We start from the raw sequence: 9,608 nt of genomic DNA on the forward strand, positions 1-9,608 counted from the left end.
CCGGAGATGGAGAGAAAGCAAAACAGCACCGGCCCGCTGGCCAGGAGTCTGCTAGAGACCGAGGAAGGAGAGCAGAGCAGCACCGGCCCGCTGGCCAGGAGCCTGCTGGAAGAAGAGCAGAGCAGCACCGACCCGTTGGTCAGGAGCCTGCTAGAATCCACGACCCCACTAGGCCTAGTGGAGGTCCTTGCACAGCTCCCCCGAGACCGGGAGTGTGCACAGACTGCCCTGGAGGGCCTCGCACGGAGGATGGCCCGGGTACAGCGCGAGATATTGGCGGAATGGAGCCGGGAGATGGCCCAGCAAGCTGAGACCAGTCAACGGAGCACGCTACCCTGGAAGAGGAAACAGACCGCCTCTGAGGATGGCGCGGGAGGACCCAAGGCCGGAGACGGCGCCGAGAAGGGAGCCGGACGCAAGGAGGCAGTTAAAGGGGACGCCTATACCCCAAGCCGGGAAACCGCCCACCTGCCCCAGCTCCCCGTCGCAGAGCCCGAAAGTCCCCCTGCTGTGCCCGTAGCCGCCATGTCACCGCTATGGACTAGGCCCCGACCGGAAGTCGCCGCAGCGACCCCTGTGACGTCACACGCCTCGACCCGGAGCGTGACAAAGCAGGAAATACCACCAGCCTGGTCGCAAGGCCTAGTACCCCCGGGCGCCGCATCACCAACAGCGCCCCCTACCTCCGCGGAGCCTCCGGCCTGGTCGCAAGGCCAGGTAGCCCAGGGCGCCGCCGTATTAACGGTGCCCTTCACCTTCCAGGTGCCCCAGGCCTGGCCGCAAGGCCTGGGCAACCCGGGCGCCACCACCACCGCGCCCGCGCCCGTAAAACCAAGGGTGCCACACCTGGGGGAGGACTTGTTCAGCCAGCTCACATGGCCGGACGGGCGGCCCTTCATCTGGCCTGAAGAATTCCATGAGCTGGAGCGGCAGCAGAGACTAGGGCCCTTGTGTGAGCCCCTGATTCCGGCTCCGAAGCCCGTGGCACGGGTCTCGCCTCCTCTGGAAGAAGCCCAATTTGCGTGGGACCCCACGGGAGAAGATCTAATGGGGTTCACCGGAGAAACCCGGGCAGCTGCAGCAGAGCGCGCTGAGTGCTGCCGTCAGCAGCTCGCGGAGTTCGCAAGGGAGCGGAGAGAGAGGCGGGTCCGAGAGCAACAGGCCCAAGTACGGAGTGCCGAGCAGAAGAGCCGGACCAGGAGGGACCCCCGTGCAGCGCATTGTCCCCGCACCATCGGGACAGTGATCAAGTTCAACCAGCAGCATGGGTGGGGCTTCATCCGAGACCGCAACACCTTCGGTGACGTTTTTGTAACGCGCAGAGACGTTGAATCCCATCTGCCGGAGGGTCACAGAGGTCGTGACTTCTACATCGGAGACGAGGTCACCTTCACCCGGCACAAGTGTGCCAAAGGACCTTACGCCCTCCACGTACACCGCCTGACGGAGGAGGAGTTGCGGTGCGAGGAGGAGGAGCAAGAGGACCCGGACGGGTCTGAAGCTACAACCAGCTACAAGCAAAGAGCAGGAGGAAGACGCCGTTGAGTGCGGCAGAGCAGTAGATGTAAATAGTTACCCGACCGGGTACCAAAGAAACTGTTGCTACATATATATAGTCCCCGTTGGGACCAGCATGAGTAAACTGTTTACCCGTTATCCCGTATCCATACCAGGCTGAGGACTGTGAGCAGCCATTCCCTTCCCTTTACCTGGCCGAGGACTGAGAGCGGCCAACTTCCCCTGTATATGGTTGCGCTTCCTAAAGCGCCCCCTACTGGTTTTATAGGAAAGCCACGTGTTCCAGAGAACTGTCGCACTTTCCCGGTCATCAGATACACGGTGGCCGGAGGGCAAGAATGTTTTCTACGAGAATGTTATTTATATATATATCTATATAGTGTTTATTATGAAGTTTATATGTTTCGTTATTATGGAAAAAAAAAATGTGTTGTTTTGTGGTATTTTCTCTTACAGCCCGAGGACGTGCTGTGATTTACCAGGGGGGAATGTAGCACCCTGAGGATTCGGCTGCTACAGGAGTATTGCACCTCAAGCCAGAGGTGTGATATTCCACTCCCGGGCAAGGATGGAGAGTGGAACTGAGCTCGGTAGGCTGCATGCACTACATACATCCCATTTCCGGAGGGCAGACCGACGGTACTCCCACTTAGAAATGTGCAGGTACGACCGAGTCTGTCCTTGGCTGGAGTGGGAGGGGGTTGGAACATCCCATGTAGTGTAGGGGCAGATAGGGGGTGCAGTCTGGGTAGTGATAGGAGCTCATTGGGTGCTGGTCACCTGAGCTCACACATAGAGGGATATAAAAGGAGGGCACCAACTAAGATCAGGGTCAGATGCAGAGAACAAGTCAGCGAGCAGAGGAGAAGAGAGACCCAGAGTGAGAGAGGAGAAGAGAGACCCAGAGGGGGAAACAGAAAAGAGGACTCCAAGAACCCAAATTAAATCCCCGGGTGAAGAGTCGGCACAGGGTACCGGATCCCAAACTGGCGGGGGCAGAAAACACACCCTAGCCAGAGACCGGAGGCCGTGGGCAGCAACTGCCACGGCCACCCACCACATCCACCCCGAAGGCATACCACGTGGAGGGTCAGGGAACCCAAGGCCAAGGGTGTCCCAACAGAAGGCCCGAGGGAGCTGGACCTAGGTGGATCACTGGTGGGGACGGCCAGAGAACGGGACAGAAGGAGAGCTCAGGGCCACGCTCCGGACTTGTTTGGGGGTTGGCTGGATCCAGGACCTGGTGGACGCAGCACGGCTCGGGTGGTCACTCGAAGCTGGAGTGACCAGTACAACATCTGCAGTAAGTAAACACCCTTAACTGCACAACCCGACTCTGTCTTCATTGCCGTCTGCACTGCACCACCACAACCCCCATCCTCTGCACCTGTCCCCCCTGAGGCTATACCCCTCCCGTTGGGGGTTATCCCACCAAGCTGCGCACCCACCATCAGCCTCAGCGGACCCTGCTGCAGCGGCGGCCACAGTGACCGCATCACAACGGGTGGCGTAGTCGACACAAAAGAATTTTTAATAACATCTGTAGGACTGCCACATAACACTGAGTTTGACGCCCTGGGCACGGGCCGGGTCACAGCCGCTCGGAGACTACAACCCCCATCTGATCCGGTGCCGGGTATTCCCCTCAAAAAGGAATATGTCCCAGGGGGCGCGTCATATGTACATTATATGTATGTGTGTGTTTATGTATATGTTTGTGTGTGTGAACATATTTGTTTTCAGTTCATGTATTATACTGTGATTGTAAAGAATAGAAGAATAAACCTGGCTCTTTAAAGGGTTATTCACCAAATAATCAAGGTATCCTCAATACATCGAATCGGGAATAACTTGCTGGTCACTGGGGATTGGACCACTGGGCCCCCCAGAGATTCTGGGAACAGAGCTCTGCAGTGTCGTCCTGAATGGAGCAGAGTTGTGCCTGTTTGGCCTCTGCTCTATTCATTATCTATGAGCTGCTGAGCGCTGCGCTCGGTTATTTCCATCAGCTCCATAGACAATGAATAAAGTAGATACCAGATGATACAGATACCAGACATATAATACAGTGCCTACAAGTAGTATTCAACCCCCTGCAGATTTAGCTGGTTGACACATGCGGAATTAACTTGGCATTGTGACATTTGTACTGTAGATCAGCCTGGAAGTGGGAAATGCACCGCAGCAAATATTGTTTTTTTTTTGTTTGTTTTTTGTTTTTTAAAACGTTAAAAGTTAATTCAGAGTGTCATTTATTATTCAACCCCTCAAACCACAAGAATTCTGTTTGGTCCCCCTAAAGTATTAAGAAGTAGTTCAGGCACCAAGAATAATGAGCTTCACATGTGTGGATTAAAGATCTCTTTTGCCAGCCTTTTCTGACTATTTAAGACCCTCCCCAAACTTGTGAACAGCACTCAGACATGGTCAACATGGGAAAGACAAAGGAGCATTCCAAGGCCATCAGAGACAAGATCGTGGAGGGTCACAAGGCTGGCAAGGGGTACAAAACCCTTTCCAAGGAGTTGGGCCTACCTGTCTCCACTGTTGGGAGCATCATCCGTAAGTGGAAGGCTTATGGAACTACTGTTAGCCTTCCACGGCCTGGACAGCCTTTGAAAGTGTCCTCCCGTGCCGAGGCCAGGCTTGTCCGAAGAGTCAAGGCTAACACAAGGACAACAAGGAAGGAGCTCCGGGAAGATCTCATGGCAGTGGGGACATTGGTTTCAGTCAATACCATAAGTAACGTACTCCACCGCAATGGTCTCCGTTCCAGACGAGCCCGTAAGGTACCTTTACTTTCAAAGCGTCATGTCAAGGCTCGTCTACAGTTTGCTCATGATCACTTGGAGAACTCTGAGACAGACTGGTTCAAGGTTCTATGGTCTGATGAGACCAAGATTGAGATCTTTGGTGCCAACCACACACGTGACGTTTGGAGACTGGATGGCACTGCATACGACCCCAAGAATACCATCCCTACAGTCAAGCATGGTGGTGGCAGCATCATGCTGTGGGGCTGTTTCTCAGCCAAGGGGCCTGGCCATCTGGTCCGCATCCATGGGAAGATGGATAGCACGGCCTACCTGGAGATTTTGGCCAAGAACCTCCGCTCCTCCATCAAGGATCTTAAGATGGGTCGTAATTTCATCTTCCAACAAGACAATGACCCAAAGCACACAGCCAAGAAAACCAAGGCCTGGTTCAAGAGGGAAAGAGTCAAGGTGTTGGAGTGGCCTAGTCAGTCTCCTGACCTTAACCCAATTGAAAACTTGTGGAAGGAGCTCAAGAATAAAGTCCACATGAGACACCCAAAGAACCTAGATAACTTGGAGAAGATCTGCATGGAGGAGTGGGCCAAGATAACTCCACAGACCTGTGCCGGCCTGATCAGGTCTTATAAAAGACGATTATTAGCTGTAATTGCAAACAAGGGTTATTCCACAAAATATTAAACATAGGGGTTGTATAATAATTGACCCACACTTTTATGTTTAAAATTTATTAAAATTCAACTGAGCAACATAACTTTTTGGTTTGTAAGATTTATGCTTCTGTTCATCAATCCTACTCTCGTTTGCAGTTTGAAGGCTCTAACTTATTTGCATCTTATCAAACCAGCTAAATCTGCAGGGGGTTGAATACTACTTGTAGGCACTGTATATACATGGTTGGAATTTGCCGGTTCCAGCCATTATCACGTAACCATGAGGATGCGCTTTTCACACTTGCTGTCATGTGTCAACTAGAGAGTCTCAGCCATATCTTGCAATGTTCTATTCACCAACATAGCTGACACTCTAGTTGTCACCTGACTGCAAGTCTGACTGTGCTGGAACCAGCAGAACCGAATCTTTATCTTTACTGATATATAATTTGTCTCCATGTCAGTGAAAATATATATTTTTAGCGGTGTGGAGGGGCCCATTTACTATGGAGCCCTGTGATTTCTATGCACACCCCTGCTTACAGGGCGGCAATAATGCCGGTATCCTGGCTTGTTGCTCGGAGCCCGAGGCTTCGGGGGTCTCACGGCCAGATTTCCCTGATCATAAGCGGCATGCTAGGCAGCGAGGGGGACCCAGGCACATTTCTTGCACAGGGGCCCCAAGCTGTTGTTGTCACTGCATTCTGAGTCTTCTATCCTTTGGATTACGATATCGGAGAGAGAGTGAGACACAGGACAGGATGTGTGTCAAACAAGCTCTAAACTTTATTACAAAGCATGGGTTTTATATTCACTCTGAAGGCAGGAAACGGATTTACCATATATGGTTTGATTATACAATTTTAGCACACAAAGACTAACTTCTATTCTCGTGCTTGTGTTGAAACATTCAATCGGACACATTGAATTAGACACATTAAATCAGATACATTCTGATGACTGGCAAGGACGCATTATTGATTCAAGAAGGAACATTCACAGCTGGTGTTTTTTGACCTAAAGTAACTTTCAGACTTATATAGCATAGATGGGGCCTTTGAACTTAAGGGGCCTCATCTTCTGCTATAACATTCCATCCTTTTGTTCCTTCATTTATCAATATGTTTCTCTATATTTTCTTTTAGTACACCGCTGAATACACATTAGAAAAAGCTTAAAAACCAAATAAACCGCAAGACACATTAGCAAAACCTGTAAAATAGCTTGCACTATACCAGCCAACCACCCACCGATACCTTTAAACCAATTTGCGGGATTTAGAAAGGAAAATCTCTGTGTGGAATTATTGGCCAAAGTATCTGAACAGTTCACCCAAAAGTTTATCTCTTCCCATGAGACTGGAACAGCGAGAAAGGGTATGCTAGTGGACGTCACAGGGGCATGTGTACATATCCAACAATTAGCAATGGTCTGGTTTTGCTCCTTTAGTCCATCGATTAGAGCAAGATGGTGTCTAATGAATCTATTGTCGTCTCCATCCATGGTGCCTAACCTAGTCCATGCACCTGTGGTCGCAAGGATGCAGGTAAGTATAAACAATGTCTTCATTCTTTGTCCGCTGGTTCTCCTAGTATCTTTTTGCAATGGGACGCGTGTATCCAGGTCTCTTTTCCCTCTAGCTTAACGGCTGTACTTGTGGTCAGCAGAACTTGAAAGGGTCCGTCAAACCGTGGATCTAGACTTTTCCTCACGTATCTTTTTATAACCACCCAGTCTCCAGGTTGCAGCGTATGGCTGCTAGAGTCTTGATCTGGATCTGGAAGAGAACTGAAGACATTATCATGTACTTGCTTAATCTTTTTGTGTAAAGCCCTCACATAGGAACTTAGCACATGGTTGTTCATTTCTAATGCTTGCGGATAGAAACACCCTAGGCTGGGTATGTTGCCAAACAATATCTCATATGGAGAGAGTCCAGTCTTTTTATTAGGCGTGTATCTTACTGAAAACAGAGCAAGCGGTAAACAGTCCGGCCATGGTTTTCCTGTCTCAGCCATGGCTTTCTGAATTTTTAATTTCAATGTCCCATTCAGTCTTTCCACTTTACCACTACTTTGTGGGTGATATGGGGTGTGGAATGCTTGTTGAATTCCTAGAGCTGACATGACTTCATTCATTATTTAACCTGTGAAGTGTGTACCTCTGTCACTCTCAATTACCTCTGGTACCCCATACCTGCAGACCACCTCCGCAAGCAGTTTCTTTGCGGTTGCCGCAGACGTGGCTTTGGCAATCGGGAAAGCCTCTGGCCATCCTGAGAACAAATCAATACAGACCAACACATATTCCCATGATCCTGACTTTGGCAGCTGAATATAATCAATTTGCAGTCTCTGGAATGGATAGAGGGCCCAGGGTGTGTGTTTGGGTGGTGTTTTAACTACTCTACCCTGATTATGTGTAGCACATATCATGCACCCTTGTACCAGGTTTTCAATACAGGTGGAGATTCCTGGTGCCACCCAATGTTTCTGCATCACACTCATCACACCCGTTTTAGATTGGTGTGTCGGCCCATGTAGTATCTGGGCAGCTGCTGGGTACAGTGCCCTTGGAAGGCATCGTCGTGTCCCTTTCCCCCATACCCCATTTGCTTCATTCAGGCATGCACCTTCCTGTAACCACTTATCAACCTCCTCCTTTTGAGCCTGAGACTGCATTTGGGATAAGATGTCCTCCGACACAAAGGGGTTTTTAGGGGCACTTATCTGACGTACTGTTGACCCTTGTTGCGGCTTACAGGCTGCTGTTTTTGCCGCTGCATCTGCCATCGCGTTTCCTCTGCTTACCTGGTCAGTGCGTCTGGTATGTGCTCTTACCTTTATGACAGCTACTTGTTTGGGTAGTTGTAGCGCATCAATTAACTGCTGGACCGCATCAGCATTCTTAATGGGGTGTCCTGCTGCCGTCAGGAAACCTCTTGACTTCCATATTGGACCAAAATCATGCGATATACCGAATGCGTACCTAGAATCTGTGTAAATGTTAACAATACTACCTTCCGCTAGTTTACAGGCCTCGGTTAGGGGGCACAAATGAGCAGGTCATCGACATATTGCAAAACAACGATATGTGGTTCAGACCATCCCTCCAGTATTTCCTGCAGACTTGCAGTGTACATTGTGGGTGAATTCTGGGCACCCTGTGGCAACACTGTCCGTGTATATTGACTACCCTGGAATGTGAAAGCAAACAAGTACTGGCAGTCAGGATGTAATGGTACACTGAAAAATGCATTTGCCAAATCGACCACTGAAAAGCAAAGAGAGTTAGAAGGTATCTGTGACAGAAGAGTATGCGGGTTGGGCACAACTGGTGTTAGAAGTTCTGTGGCTTTGTTAACCAACCGGAGGTCATGGACCGTTCTATATGCGGCTGGTTGTCCTGGCACGCTCTTTTTCTTTACTGGGAACAGGGGAGTGTTGCAAGGGGACTGGGTTTTGACTAGGACTCCTCTCTGTAGTAATTTTTGGACTTGCTGGGCTATGGCATTCTCCTGAGCCGAGCTAAGGGGATACTGCCTCTGTTGAGGCAAGATTGCTCCTGGTTTTAATTTTACCATTACTGGTTGAACTCTTAACCTACCAACATCTGTTTTGTCTGAGGCCCAAAAATCATGTGGCACAGCCTGCTCTAATATCAGGGGAAACTCATTTGTCTCTTCTATGCTGGCAATATCTAGTGACATAATTTTGCAAAGGGTACTTGGTTTTAAACCTGGGGTCATGGTCACAGTGCCATCGGGATGATACTCTATATGTGCTTGTAATTGGGACAACACATCATTTCCCAATAGATTACATTGAGCTGGCTATGTACAGTAGCTCCTTGAATTTGCAGGGGAATTCTCTTAGTGACAGGGAGCAGGACAGACGGGGAATTGAAGGGGGTGGCAATGACATGATGTGAAAAATCAGTGTCAGTGTATGGCCAATCACCTTGAGTAATTACTGAATTGTCGGCCCCCGTATCTACTTGGAAATCGATTTCATGTCCCCCTGGTAGGTTCACCTGCACTGTACAACTGGGAGTTGGGGGTAAGGAGATGAGGGGGTTCATGTGCAAGCTACCCTCATCCTATGGGGGCGTTGTTTGGCCGGCTGGAGGACCCGTACTCTGAGCATTTGGATACGGGTTGGTCCTACAGTTCTTTCTAAAATGTCCTGGCTTTTTACATCCGTAACACAGTTTCTGTCCTCCTCCTTCAGTCCGTCCTCTGCCTCTGTTGTTTCTGGGGGTCGTCTCTACGATGTGTATTCTGGCAGCTCTTTTTGCCTGCGCTATGTCATGTTGTGCCCCCTGAGCTATTCTAGCTAAATCTTCTGCCTTCACTGATCTCCAGTCCGGTCCACTTGCTTTTACCTTCTCTGCAATCTCTTTCTTTAGTCCATTCATGAAATCACTTGCTAATACCCTCTCACTAGTCTTATTCCCGGGGTTGAACCCCATTTCTGACCAGGTTTTCTTTAGTGCATAGAAATAATCCTTAGGATCTTCCTCCTTCCCTTGCACTCTATCTTCTAGTGTAACTTGCTTTTCTGCTTGCCTGTCTTGACATGCTTTTACCAACGCTGCTGCGAATAGGACTCCAGCTGCTGCATCATTAGATTCTGCATCTACGGGTCCGGTCCTATTGGCATAC

This window comes from Phyllobates terribilis, unplaced genomic scaffold (assembly GCF_046119375.1).
Source record: "Phyllobates terribilis strain yellow unplaced genomic scaffold, ASM4611937v1 Scaffold_523__1_contigs__length_1222443, whole genome shotgun sequence".
Lineage (NCBI taxonomy): Eukaryota > Metazoa > Chordata > Amphibia > Anura > Dendrobatidae > Phyllobates > Phyllobates terribilis.